Consider the following 15,750-nt stretch of genomic DNA (forward strand, 5'->3'; position numbering starts at 1 on the left):
ATAGAAAAGTATGAGTGGGAATTTCAAGATATTCGGGAGACTACGCAAAGATAAAATATAAGAATTCACACCGGGCGTGGTGGTGCACACCTTTAATCCCAGCACTTGGGAGGCAGAGTTAGGGAGGATCGCTGTGAGTTCAAGGCCACCCTGAGACACCATAGTGAATTCCAGGTCAGCCTGGGCTAGAGTGAGACCCTACCTCGAAAAACCAAAAAAAAAAAAAAAAAAAAAAGAATTCAGGGTAAAGTAGAAAGAGAAGAATTCCACTCCAAAGACATAGTAGGCATCTTCAACAAAATCATAGAAGAAAACTTCCCCCAAATGGGGAAAGAGATGCCAGTGCAGATACAGGAAGCCTGTAGAACACCAGCCAGACAAAACCTGGAAAGAACCTCTCCTCACCATAATCAAACTACAAAACACAAAATCCAAAGAAAAAATATTGAAAGCAGTTAGAGAGAAAAATCAAGTTACCTACAAAGGCAAGACCATCAGGATTATAGCAGATTATTCAACACAAACTTTAAAAGCCTGAAGGGCTTGGAGTGATGTATTCCACGTTCTGAAAGATATCAACTGTCAACCAAGGTTACTTTATCCTGCAAAGCTATCCATTAAATAGATGGAGAAATGAGGACATTCCATGACAAAGCATGTTAAGGGAGTACTTGAAGACAAAACAAGCTCTACAGAAAATACTTGATAAAATCCTCCATGCTGAAGAAAAGGGAAAGCACACATATAAGGAAACTGGAAAAAACAAGCAATACTCAAATACTAGTTAACACAAGAGAGGAAACGTAGAACCAGAACAACAACAACAAAATGGCTAACATAAATACACACCTTTCAATAATATCTCTTAATATCAACATCTTCAATGCCCCAACCAAAAGACATAGGTTTGCAGACTGGGTTAAAAAGCAGGATCCTACAATTTGTTGTCTCCAAGAAACTCACCTTTCTATAAAGGATGGACATTATCTTAGGGTGAAAGGTTGGAAAAAGGTGTTTCAAGCAAATGGGCCTAGAAAACAAGCAGGGGTTGCTATCCTAATATTGGACAGGGTAGACTTTAGTCCAACGTTAGTCAAAAAACATAAGGAAGGTCACTTTATAATGATTAAGGGAACACTCCAACAGGAGGACATTACAATCCTAAACATATACGGACCTAACATGGGGGCCCCCAAATTCATCAAACAAACACTATTGGAATTAAGGTCACAGATAACACCAAACATAGTGGTGGTTGGTGACTTTAACACCCCACTCTCATCAATTGACAGGTCACTGCAGGAAAAAATAAAGAGAGAGGCATCTGGACTAAATGAGGTCATAAAAAAAATGGACCTAAGAGATATCTACAGGACATTTCTTCCAAGTGCTGCAGAATATACATTCTTTTCAGCAGCACATGGAACATTCTATAAAATAGACCATATATTAGGACAAAAAGCAAATCTTCACAAATTCAGGAAAATTGAAATAATTCCTTGCATTCTCTCTGACCACAATGGAATCAAACTACAAATCAATACCAAGAAAGGCTATAGAGCATATACAAAATCATGGAAACTAAACAATACACTACTAAATGATGAATGGGTCAATGAAGAAATCAAGAAGGAAATCAGGGCTGGAGAGATGGTTTAGCAGTTAAGCACTTGCCTGTGAAGCCTAAGGACCCCAGCTCAAAGCTCGGTTCCCCAGGTCCCACGTTAGCCAGATGCCCAAGGGGGCGCATGCATCTGGAGTTCGTTTGCAGAGGCTGGAAGCCCTGGCGCGCCCATTCTCTCTCTCTCCCTCTATCTGTATTTCTCTCTGTGTCTGTCTCTCTTAAATAAATAAATAAGAAATAAAAAAAGTAGGAAATCAAAATATTTATAGAAGCAAACGATAATGAGAACACAACATACCAAAAGCTCTGGGACACAAAGAAGGCAGTTCTAAGAGGTAAATTTATAGCCTTAAGTGCCTATATTAAGAAACTACAAAGGTTGCAAGTAAATGGCCTAATGCTTCACCTTAAAGCCTTGGGAAAAGAAAAACAAGGCAAACCAAAACTCAGTAGACGGGAAGAAATAATAAAGATTGGGGCAGACATTAATGAAATAGGAACAAAAAAAACAATCCAAAGAATTAATGAAACAAAGAGTTGGTTCTTTGAAAGAATAAACAAGATTGATAAACCCTTAGCAAATCTGACCAAAAGAAAGAGAGAAGAGACACAAATTAATAAAATCAGAGATGAAAAAGGTAACATCACAACAGATTCCAGAGAAATTCAAAAAATCGTAGGGACTTACTATAAAAGCATATACTCCCCAAAGAATGAAAATCTGAAAGAAATGGATGATTTCCTTGATTTATATGACCTACCTAAATTAAATCAAGATGAGATTAAACAATTAAATAGACCTATAACAAGCATGGAGATCCGAACAGGTATCAATAATCTCCCAACTAAAAAAAGTCCAGACCCGGATGGATTCACTGCTGAATTTTACCAAACCTTCAAGGAAGAGCTAACACCATAGTTTCTTAAGCTTTTCCAGGAAATATAAAAAGAAGGAATTCTACCAAACTCCTTCTATGAGGCCAGCATCACCCTGATACCAAAACCAGGCAAAGATAGAAAAAAAAGAAAAGAAAAGAAAAAGAAAAGAAAAGAAAAGAAAAGAAAAGAAAAGAAAAGAAAAGAAAAGAAAAGAAAAGAAAAGAAAATTACAGACCAATCTCCCTCATGAACATAGATGCAAAAATTCTCAACAAAATATTGGCAAACAGAATACAAGAATATATTAAAAAGATCATTCACCCTGACCAAGTAGGCTTAATCCCAGAGATGCAGGGATGGTTCAATATATGCAAATCTATAAATGTAATACATTATATAAATTGGTTGAAGGAGAAAAATCACATGATCATCTCATGAGATGCAGAGAAAGTGTTTGACAAAATCCAACATCCCTTCATGATAAAAGTCCTACAGAGACTGGGAATAGAAGGAACATATCTCAATATAATAAGAGCTATTTATGACAAGCCTACAGCCAAGATATTACTAAATGTGGAAAAACTGGAAGCTTTTCCACTAAAATCAGGAACAATACAATGGTGTCCACTGCCCCCACTTTTATTTAATATAGTTTTGGAAGTCTTAGCCATAGCCATAAGGCAAGAGACACACATAAAAGGGATACAAATTGGAAAGGAAGACATCAAGTTATCATTAATTGCAGATGACATGATTGTATACATAAAGGACCCTAAAGACTCTACTAGCAAACTGTTAGAGCTGATAAAAACCTACAGCCATATTGCAGGATACAAAATAAATACACAGAAATCAGTAGCCTTCATATATGCTAACAACAAACACACAGAGGATGAAATCAGAGAATCACTCCCATTCACAATTGCATCAAAAAAAAAAAAAATGTACCTTGGAATAAACCTAACCAAGGAAGTAAAGAATCTCTACAATGAGAAATTTAAAACACTCAAGAAAGAAATTGCAGAAGACACTAGAAAGTGGAGAAACATCCCTTGTTCCTGGATTGGAAGAATCAATATTATGAAAATGGCAATCTTACCAAAAGCAATCTACACATTTAATGTAATCCCTATGAAAATTCCAAAGGCATTCTTCATGGAAATAGAAAAAGCAATTCAAAAATTTATTTGGAATCACAAAAAACTCGAATATCTAAAATAATACTGAGCAACAAAAGTAAGGCTGATGGTTTCACCATACCTGATTTTAACCTGTCCTACAGAGCCATAGTAACAAAAACAGCATGGTACTGGCACAAAACCAGACATGTAGATCAATGGAACAGAATAGAGGACCCAGATGTAAGTCCAGGTAGCTATAGCCACCTGATATTCGATAAAAGTGCCAAAAACACTCATTGGAGAAAAGACAGCTTCTTCAGCAAATAGTGTCGGGAAAACTGGATATATATCTGTAAAAGGATGAAAATAGATTCTTCTCTCTCGCCATGCTCAAGAATTAAGTCCAAATGGATTAAAGACCTTAACATCAGACCTGAAACTCTGAAACTGCTAGAAGAAAAAGTAGGGGAAACCCTTCAACATATTGGTCTTGGCAAAGACTCTCTGAAAACAACTCCAAATGCTCAGGCAATAAAACCACAGATTAATAACTGGGACCTCATGAAATTACAAAGATTTTGCACTACAAAGGACACAGTGAAAAAAGCAAAGAGTTAACCTACAGAAGGCAAAAAATCTTCACCAGCTATATATTTGATAGAGGATCTAGGATATACAAAGAACTCAAAAAGTTAAATAATAAGGAATCAAACAAGCCAATCAAAAAATGGGCTATGGAGCTAAATAGAGCATTCTCAAAGGAAGAAATATGAATGGCATATAAGCATCTAAAAAGATTTTCTATGTCACTAGTCATGAGGGAAATGCAGATTAATACTGCATTGAGATTCCATCTCACTCCTGTCAGATTGGCCACCATCATGAAAACAAATGATCATAAATGCTGGCGCGGCTGTGGAAAAAGAGGAACCCTTCTACACTGCTGGTGGGATTGCAGTCTGGTCCAGCCATTGTGGAAATCATTGAGGAGGTTCCTAAAACAACTAAAGATTGATCTTCCATATGACCCAGCTATAGCACTCCTAGGCATATATCCAAAGGAATCATCTCGTTTCCTTAGAAGTACATGCTCAACCATGTTTATTGCTGCTCAATTTATAATAGCTGGGAAATGGAACCAGCCTAGATGTCCCTCAACTGATGAGTGGATAATGAAGATGTGGCACATTTATACAATGGAGTTCTACTCAGCGGTAAAGAAAAATGAAGTTATGAAATTTGCAGAAAAATGGATGGACCTGGAAAGGATTATACTAAGTGAGGTAACCCAGGCCCAGAAAGCCAAGTGCCACATGTTCTCCCTCATATGTGGATCCTAGCTACGGATGATTGTGCTTCTGCGAGGGAAGGAAAATACTTAGTAGCAGAGGCCAGTAAGTTAAAATGGAGATATAAAGGGAAGAGAAAGGAAGGGAGGAGGGTTACTTAATAGGTTGGTATTGCATATATGTAAGTACAATGATTGAGATGGGGAGGTAATATGATGAAGAATGGAATTTCAAAGGGGAAAGTTGGGGGGGAGGAGGTGTTATCATGGGATATTTTTTATAGTTATGGAAAATGTTAATAAAAATTGTGAAAATAAAAAAATAAATAAAAAGAAAAATAAATAAATAAATAAATCAGGTTGGAATCCAAATTATGTTTCCAGTACCTGTAACAACACAAGTCAATCCCCTTCCCCACCTATTTATTAATCCTGGTTTTCATTCATTATTCATATATTTATAAAATATAGATTGTAAAATATCAAAGGATTTTTCCATTATCCAATGCCTTTTTAAAAAAAAATTTACAAAATTATTTATTTACTTATTTGAGAGTGACAGACACAGAAAGACAGATAGAGGGAGAGAGAGAGAATGGGCGCGCCAGGGCCTCCAGCCTCTGCAAACGAACTCCGGACGCGTGCGCCCCCTTGTGCATCTGGCTAACGTGGGACCTGGGGAACCGAGCCTCGAACCAGGGTCCTTAGGCTTCACAGGCAAGCACTTAACCGCTAAGCCATCTCTCCAGCCCTCCAATGCCTTTTTGCAGCTGTCAATTATTTCCTTTATCATTCAATTTGTCCGTTCAACTATAGCTTGCCCTGAGAGTTATATGTAATTCCTGTTACATGTTTGATATGCCATTCATTGAAATAAAATGTAATTTTAAACATGTATAAACATATCCATTATCAGTTTTGATAATTTTTGACATACCTGTAATATTAAAATCCTCATATAAGTATTGAATAACATAATCAGCCTTTTCATCATTCAAAGGTGTAACCAAATTGAATCTTGAATAAGTATCTACAGAAAAATGTATATAGTTTTGTTTTCCAAATTGACAAATATGTGTTAAATCCATTTGCCTTAAATCATTACTTTTATCATTTCATCAGTTCACATCCATAGGATAAGGAATATTATATAGAATAGAACATTATGAACATATATGAATAATTTCTTTTGTTTGATTTCTATGTAATCAAAATTTGTGTTACAATACCTTCACATTAATGTGTGCTCATTGATGAAACTTTTGTGAGTCACTTACTGTATTAGTCAGGGTTCTCTAGAGGAACAGAATTACTAGAATGAATTATTTTATAAAGGGAATTTATTAGATTAGCTTACAGTAGTCCAATAGCAGTTGCAGGCCTAAGAATCACCAAACCTGGTAGCTGCTCAGTCCACGTGGCCAGATGCCTCAGCAGTCCCGACCGGCACTGCAGATGGTGCCGGAAAACCTGGAGGCCTCCTGAGGAGCCGGAAAGCCTGGAGGCTTCCTGAGGAGCCACCGGGTTTCGATCCACGTGGGTCTTCAGTTGATGTTGGTCTTTAGTCCGCACTGGTCTTCAATCCATGCTAGAAGGTAGGGAGCAGCTCTGGCAGCCAAATGGAAGGAAGGAAGGAAAAAAGGGAACTCTTCTACCCAGAGCTTCCTTATATCAAGTCCCTCTCTGAGCGGGACCGCCCACTCTGGGGGAAGGGCTCACCCTGGGAGAAAGACCTCCTCCTTTAGTTGATCCTTCCTAGAAGCAGCCTGTGGATTACTAAACAGATCAAGTTGACAACACCTTAACTATCACACTTACCATACCAATAAGTATTTGATTAATTAAAGGATTATGATGAGCCATAGGTCCTGGTAAATTGCTATGTCCTGTAATATGAGTAATATAAAAAGGGTGATTCCTAGTTCTAAATAATATTACAATTGTATAAATAATTGTGACGATTCAGTTCCATCATCAGGAATATAAATTGTTTCTATCTGTTTCACTGTAAATTCAGCATATTGAGAGTCAGTTATAATGTTTAGAGGCTGCAGTATATCATGGTGTAACGTATTAATTATTGCATATAATTCTGCCTTTTATTTTTTACTTTTTGGGTTTTCAAGGTAGGGTTTCACTCAACCCCAAGCTAACCTGGAATTCACCGTGTAGTCTCAGGCTGGCCTCAAACTCATGACAATCCTCCTACCTCAGTCTCCTGAGTGCTGGGATTAAAGGCGTGTGCCACCACACCCAGCTCAATTTTGCCTTTTGAACAGAGTGATATTATGCTTTTTCAAAATTCATAGATTCTCTTAAATATCTTGCCTTTGATTCCTTATTAGCCACAGTATAAGTATTAGCCTGAGGTAAAGTGGTATTTTTAACAATGGTAGGCAATTATCTATTGAGTTTTCTTTAGAAATTGTAAAGATAAAAATCTTTATTATATTGATTGTTTATTTTGCCTATAAACTGAGAGAAACTTGTCAATCTTTGTTCAGTTGCCAATTATCATGAATTTGAATCTTAAATAAGTATGCCAGTGGAACCCCCACAAGAGGTCTCTGCCTCTGATTCATTTTCATGCACGTCTAGGGATTTTTCATCTCCTGAATTAACATTATTCATTTTTTAGTGGCACTATTAATGTTCATATTTGTAATCTTTATTTACATGATATTTTCCCCAAATATGATATCATTCCCTTTGTCATTTTATGTGGTAAAAATATCTATTCTAATATCTTTTGAGGTTGATATATAATACCAGTTGGAGAATGTTCATAAGATATAGCCTATTAAACTTATAGGTAAACTAAGATCTATCTGGTCTAAATATGTTGAAATCATATTGGATTCTATCAATTTAAGTTTCTTCTTCTGCACATTGTTTACAACATTTCTTCTGCTGTTTGATCTGCTTTATCTATCAAGTCTTATACTGCATAAAATCTCCTTGATCTCGCCGGGCGTGGTGGCGCATGCCTTTAATCCCAGCACTCGGGAGGCAGAGGTAGGAGGATCGCTGTGAGTTCAAGGGCACCCTAAGACTACATAGTGAATTCCAGGTCAGCCTGGGCTACAGTGAGACCCTACCTCAAAAAAAAAAAAAAAAAAAAAAAAAAAAAAACTCCTTGATCTAACATAGTTTGAGCTAACATGTTCCAATCATAAGGAATCATTCTGAATTCATTAGTGATTCTTGCAAAATCCCTTTCACATAAGTAGATTGCATTGCAAACATTATATAGAACTTTTTAATTCCTTTATAATTTTAAAGATAGGGGATTATGTCTGTATTATGTCTTAGTAACCTTGAGGATATTGTGTATTCAGAGGACATTTATCATTACTGGATATGTTAATGAATGCATCAGTATCTCTCTGCATCTTAGCTACTAAAATAGATTGTGTTGACATTGGTTTCTGAGTAGGCAATGACACTTGAACCATAGATGGAAAGACAGCATATTGAGGGGGCATTGAAAAACTGAGATTAGAAAACAACAATGGAGTGGTAGGGGCTGAAGGTCCTATAGAAGCTGGCAAAATGAATTCTTCCAAGGGATATTTACTATTGAAATTCCTCATTTTTCAGTTAAACCTTCTAGTTTTCCTAATAATTCCTCTCCTCTGAGTATTGAAAATTCATATTCACTTTCATTTTCAGAGCTTGAATTGGAATCAGAGGAGCTATCAGTGTGTTCTGTTTAGAACATTTAAAAGTTCCATACTCCTTTTCAGTGGATAATATTTTCTTTGCCTCTGATTCATTTTCATACCCTTCTAGGGATTTTTCATCTCCTGAATTAACATTCATTTTTTAAAACTTTCAGATTCAGACTGTAGAAGCTCTAATGCCATGGCAATAAAATTACATAGACTAAACCTTTAAAGGAATTATATCTCTTCTCTCATGAGTGCTCCAGAGAGCTTACATGACTTGTTTCCACACTTTCAAATTAAGATAATCCCTTCCTAATGGATGAAACTAATAGCAATGTTTATAGATTAAAGTAAAATGTTCATTAAAGCTAGATCATTTCACTTTCATTTCTGTTCTGCATAAGAGTTCCTGTAGTATTTCTGTATATTCTTGCTGGAGTGAGTGGGAATTCCCCATGACTCTGCACTTAATGCCAAAATGTTTCACTTACTGCAGAGAGTACTTTGATACTGTTGAAAAGAAGCTTACTCCTCACCTCACATTTGAGCACCAAGATGAAGGAGTTTGGGCATGGAGCCACAGAAGAAGAAGCAGATGCTGAGGAGTTAGTGTAGAGGATCTGAAGTCAATGCTCTCAACTCTCCACAGATTGCTTTTATTCACTTCATAAGATCACATGAGAAAAATCCTAGTGTGTCACAAATACCATTGTAAAACAATGTGCTTTTGATTAGTAGCTTGTTTAAACAGAAAACACTCTACACTAATACTAACAGAATGATTATATTCAGAGTGACCTCAATTCCACCAAGATGTTTCCAGGAATAGCTTTCCCAGAAGGCTTGCCTTCCAGTTACCCTGGGTGCAATGGCTCTTCTGTGAACCCAAGCTTGAAGGCTGAAAGCCACTTTTTTTTGGCTGCCTGCAACTGGGGAATTGAACCTGGGCCATCAGGCTTTGCAAGCAACATCTTTAACCACTTAGAAATCTCTACAACCACAATTGCTTTGATTTTTTATAGAGTGAATATGTGCAACATGCCCTTCTCAAATTTTCCTGTATGTCCTTCATAAGGTATTAAAATCTGACCTGTGTGGTGGTGCATGCCTTTAATTTAAGAACTCAGGAGAATTAGGTAGGAGAATTTTTGTGATATCAAAGACAGCCTGAGACTACAGAATTTATTTTATAAAATGATATCAATAGTAGTTTCTGCCTACTAACGAATAAATGAATCAATAAATATTAACAGCTTGGCCCACTGACTTGTCTGGTAAAGATGCTTTCTTATGATTTAATTGTTTAAATTAAAATAAATAATTTCAGTTCCAACAGCTCTGTGAATAGATACAACTGACAAAAATACATGTGGAGACATTAAACAATCCTTTTTGTTCTAATTTAGTTTTTTTAATATGGATTTTAGATCATAGCATTTTGTTCATATGTGGGGTACATTTGGTTTTAATTTCTAATCAGATGAAAAAAAATGAAACCCAGAAAATAAAAATAAAAACCTACCATGGCTGATTTTCCAAAGTCTTTTGGTTTCAAATAAATGCTACAATAAAGAGGCAGAAGTCATCGCCAACTATTAGACTCTTAATATTTGTTTTTATTATTTATATGTCCCAGATTAAAAACTTCTTGGGAATGTTTGATATGATGTTTGTTTCAAAATGTGTCAGCAGGTGAGAAATTTCTTCCCATTATTTTTTTATTATTATTTTATTTATATTATTCTATTATATATTATTACTATCATTGTACCAGTTAAGAGACCCAAGATTCTCACAAATTAACTTTCAAATTTTTATTAGTAATATATATATATATATATATTTATACATATATACATATATTCAATATATACATATATATATACATACATAGATATATTCAATATGTTTCTCTTTAAAAAGAGCTATGTAGATTGCCCAATAGATTTTATTCTTTTATTTTTACTTTATTTTTAAATTTTTAAAAAAATTAAACAGTTTTGTATTCAGTAAATACCATCAGTTTGGTACCATTATTAGGCTCATCCATGACCTACACATTCCCCTTGGCTCCTCCTTATTGAGGTATATGGGTTATGCATTGGGGAGTTAGCCCAAAGTTATGGGTATGATAAATGTCTCTGCATATCATGACCCAACATGTGGCTCTGACATTCTTTCCACCCCCTCTTCAGCAAAATTTCCCTGAGCCATGTTGGATTCATTTTTGGTCTGCTTCAGTGATGAGGTGTTGGGGGCCTCTGGGGCTCTGGATCTCTGACTTGGAAGGAGTTAATTTTTCTCTGTGTTGATCTGATCTTCTTCACCCTTGTGCTGGTACCCAGTTCACCATGAAAACAGCACTCTTGCTTGTTTCGCCAATTCTTCTTAGTTTCATCCAGGGCCATTTGAGATATGATGGGGTGGCTCTCTCCTTAGGATCTACATCTATCTGAAAGAGAGAAGCAGATTCTCCAATGCAGAGTATGTTAGCACCAGGACAAATGAAATAACCCTTACTTTTTTATAGAGAATTTAATAGGTGTAGACACTCTTGTAGCCCATGATTGATGGTAGCTTGATACTAGAGAGTGGGCTTATGTTTTTTTTTTTAATTTTTTATTTATTTATTTGAGAGCAACAGACACAGAGAGAAAGACAGATAGAGGGAGAGAGAGAATGGGCACGCCAGGGCTTCCAGCCTCTGCAAATGAACTCCAGACATGTGCGCCCCCTTGTGCATCTGGCTAACGTGGGACCTAGGGAACCGAGCCTCGAAGGAGGTCCTTAGGCTTCACAGGCAAGCACTTAACAGCTAAGCCATCTCTCCAGCCCAAGTGGGCTTATGTTTGGATATGGTTCTGACTTGTTTGCCAGCTCCAGCTATGAGTCCCATACCACTAAGGGGGTCAGTTAGCTGAATCAAGATCAGTTGGTTTCCCACCATGGCTGTGTGCCACTATTGCACATGTGTGGGCATCACAACAGGTTTTTTGCTGCGAAGTAGGTTAGACCATGAGTTGCTTGGACAGATATTGGTCATTTTCCCCAAGTCACCCATGTAGCACCTTCTGGCACTAAACATGCTGACTGTCTGGGGACTGACTCTCTTCCAACTTTCAGCCATGCCATTCCATTTTAATTGTCAACCATATAAGGTGTCTTCAGCAGTAGGGTCTTACCACTAACCTTTGGTGGGTCATCAAGTACTCTTGACAGAAATCTACCTGTCTTTTAGGAAACCTTGTAGGTCTCTCTGATCAAAAGCTCACTGTGGATGATAGCCAAATGCTGGTACTGGGAGTTATAGGTCAGTGCCCACTAAGAGAAGAAGGAAAAAGATAACTAATATACAAAAGTTAGAGAGAAGTAGCTGGGTGTGGTGGCACATGCCATTAATTCCAGCACTTAGGAGGCAGAGGTAGGGGGATCACCATGAGTTCGAGGCCACCCTGAAAATACAGAGTGAGTTCCAAGTCAGCCTGGGCTAGAGTGAGACCCTACCTTGAACCCCCCCAAAAAAAAAGTTAGAGAAAAGAGAGAGAGAAAGAGGGAGGGAGAGAAGATGTAGAAGATTAAGGTGAGTCTTCATCATACCCTCTCCTGTGTATTGTGGTTCAGGTGTTCCCTGTAAGGGCCTGAAGCAGGTTTAGCCATTTGGTATGCCTTTTAGGAAGTAAAATTTTATGGTACCATTGCCATTTTGGTCTAGATTTGTGTTTCCCACCTTATCGATGCCCTTCCCTCCCTCCCCATCCATCCTAGTGCCTAGTGCACACTTGCTGGGTTTGTAAGGTATCTTGGGTAGATTCAGGTTAGGTGATGTAGATGAGTGAGACTGTGTGGCAATTTTTGTATGTGTGTGTGTGTGTGTCTGTGATAAGAATGATCTGTTCCAGGTTCAACAATTTTCCTCAAATCTCACTGTGTCATCTTTTCTTACTGCTGTATAGAATTCAATTGTGTAGGTATACCACATCTTAGTTATCCATTCTTCAAGTGATGAATATCTGGGTTGATTCCCGCTTTTAGCTATTATGAATTGAGCTGCTACAAACATGGTTGAGCAAATCTCTCTGGTCTGTGGTTTGAAGGTTTTAGGGTAGATGACCAAAAAGGGAATAACTGGGTGTGTTGGTATCTCTATAGTCAGCATTTTCAGGAGTCTCCTTATTGCTTTTTAAAGTGGTTGTACCATCCTACAATCCCACCAACAGTGGATGAGTGTTCCTACTTGTCCACATCCTCACCAGCATTTATTTTCATTTGATTTTTTGTTGTTTGCTAACCTTATTGGCAGTAAGGTGGAATCTCATAGTAGTTTTACTTACATTTCTCTGATGATTAGGGATGATGAACATTTTCTTAAGTGTATGTTTGCCATTTGTATTTCTTCCTCTGTGAACTGCCTGTTGAGCTCTTTGCCCCATTTTGTGAGTGGGGTATAAATCAACAACAAAGACCCACCAAGAATCCCAACGGCACCTGGAAATTGAACAGCACACTTTAAAACAATAAATGGATAGTGGATGAAATAAAAAATGAAATTGCAAAATTTCTGGAATTGAATGGCAATGAGAACACATCTTATCAAAACTTATGGGACACAATGAAGACACTTCTCAGGGGAAAATTCATAGCACTCAATGCCTTCATTAAAAAGACAGAAAGATCCCAAATCAATAACCTAACCCTCCAAATAAAGGTACTGGAAAAATAAGAAAAATCCAACCCAAAGAGCTCCAGAAGGAAATAATTAAAAACAGAGCAGAAATTAATGAATTGGAAACCAAGGAAACAATTAAAACATTTGCCAAAACAAAGATATAAAAAATAACAAAGGTTATTTGAAAAAATAAACAAGATTGATAAAGCCCTGGTCAACTTGATCAAGCAAAAATGGAGAAGCTTCAAATTAACAAAATGAAAAAGGAGAGATCACAACAGACATAAGTGAAATTGGGAGAATCATCAAGACTTATTTCAAAACCCTCTATTCCACAAAATTGGCTAACATGGAGGAGATGGATAAATTCCATGATGCATATCTACTATCAAAGCTAAATTCAGAGCAGATTAATCACCTCAATGAACCCATCACACTCATGGAGACTGAAAAAGTAATAAAAAACCTCCCCAAAAGAAGAGTCCAGGCCTAGGTGGCTTCCCAGCTGAATTTGATGAAACCTTCATGGAAGAACTCAAATCAATCTTCCTCAAACTGTGCCACACAATTCGAGAATAGGGAAAGCTACCCAACTCCTTTAAGAAGCTGGTATCACCCTAATTCCAAAACCAGGCAGAGATGCCACAAGAAAAGAAAACTACTGGCCTATTTCCCTGATAAATTTAGATGCAAAGATCCTGAACAAAATCTTCACAAACCGAATCCAACAACACATCAAAAGCATTATCCAACTTGACCAAGTGGGATTCATCCCAGAAACACAGGGGTGATTCAACATATGGAAATCTGTCAATGTAATATACCACATAAACAAGGCTAAACACAAAAACCACATGATCATTTTGATACATGGAGAAAAGGCCTTTGACAAGATACAACATTACTTCATGATCAAAACATTGGAGAGAATTGGCATGGCTGGTTCATATCTTAACATAATAAAGGCAATATACAAAGCTCCAAAGGCCCAAATAATACTTAATTGAGAGAGACTGGAGGAATTTCCATTAAGATTAGGAACAAGACAGGGTTGTCCATTCTCACCTCTGCTTTTCAATATAGTACTGGAAGTCCTAGCTGAAGCAATAAGACAGGAGAAGGAAATAAAAGGAATAAAATTTGGAAAGGAAGAAGTTAAGTTAGCTCTATTCACTGATGACATGATTATATATGTAAGATACCCAAGAGAATCCATCGCAAAACTCTTGAAGATGATCAACTCCTATAGCAAAGCAGCAGGATACAAAACCAATGCACAAATATCAGTAGCCTTTCTATATACAAATGACAAAGATACAGAGAAAGAAATAAGGGACATACTCCCATTTACAATAACAACAAAAAAAATAAAATACCTTGTAATAACGTAAGGAAGAGAAAGATCTATACAACAAAAACATAAAAACACTCAAAAAAGAAATTGAGGAGGACTTGAGAAAATGGAAAGACCTCCCATGCTCCTGGATAGGCAGAATTACATTGTGAAGATGACAATCCTACCAAAGGCAATATACATATTTAATGAAATTCCAATAAAAATCCCTACAGTGTTCTTCACAGAGATAGAAAAAAAATGATCTCAAATTTCATATGGAAAGGCAGAAGGCCTCACATATCCAAACATATCCTCAGCAAAAGAAATACCTCTGGTGGCATCACCATTCCTGATCTAAAGCTATATTACAAAGCCATAGTAATAAAAACAGCATGGTTCTGGCATAAAAACAGGAGTATAGACCAATGGAATAGACTTGAGGACCTGGACTTTGGTCAAGCAACTATAGCTACTTGATATTTGACAAAGGCCCAAACAATATAGGCTGGAAAAAAGATAGCCTCTTCAACAAATGGTGCTGGACAAACTGGATAACCCTATGCAGGAAACTTTAACTTGATCCACACATTTCGCCATGCACTACACTCAAGTCCAAATGGATCAAAGACCTCAATATAAGACCAGAAACTTGAATACTACTGGAAGAATATTTAGGAAGTACTTTCCATGATATAGGAATGGAAAAAGACTTCCTGACCAAAACCCCAGTAGCTCACGATCTTAACAGTCACTCAACCAATGCGATCACATGAAGCTGAAGAGTTTCTTTACTGACAAGCATACAACAAGCAAAGCCAACAAATTACCCACAGAATGGGAGAAAATATTTGGGGTTATCCTACTGATAGAGGCCTAATCTCTAGAATCTACAAAGAACTCAAAAATATAAACAAATTTTATTCTTTTAAATGCCCAAACTTTCTAGCTGTTTGGGCTCTTAGGATTAATTGCAATATGATGTTCAATATTTTAGGGTATGAATAAGTTAATAAATGCATTGAGTATAATTTTAAAACTGCTAATTCAGCTACCAGATTCAACCAGTTGAACTTCTGAACAGTATGACTATTAAGAATAAAGACAAAATAGAATAATATACCCTTACCCAAGCGCACAATTTCTACCTTATTCACATAATCAGAGGTTG

The sequence above is a fragment of the Jaculus jaculus genome, chromosome 14 (assembly GCF_020740685.1).
Source record: "Jaculus jaculus isolate mJacJac1 chromosome 14, mJacJac1.mat.Y.cur, whole genome shotgun sequence".
NCBI classification, from domain to species: Eukaryota; Metazoa; Chordata; class Mammalia; order Rodentia; family Dipodidae; genus Jaculus; species Jaculus jaculus.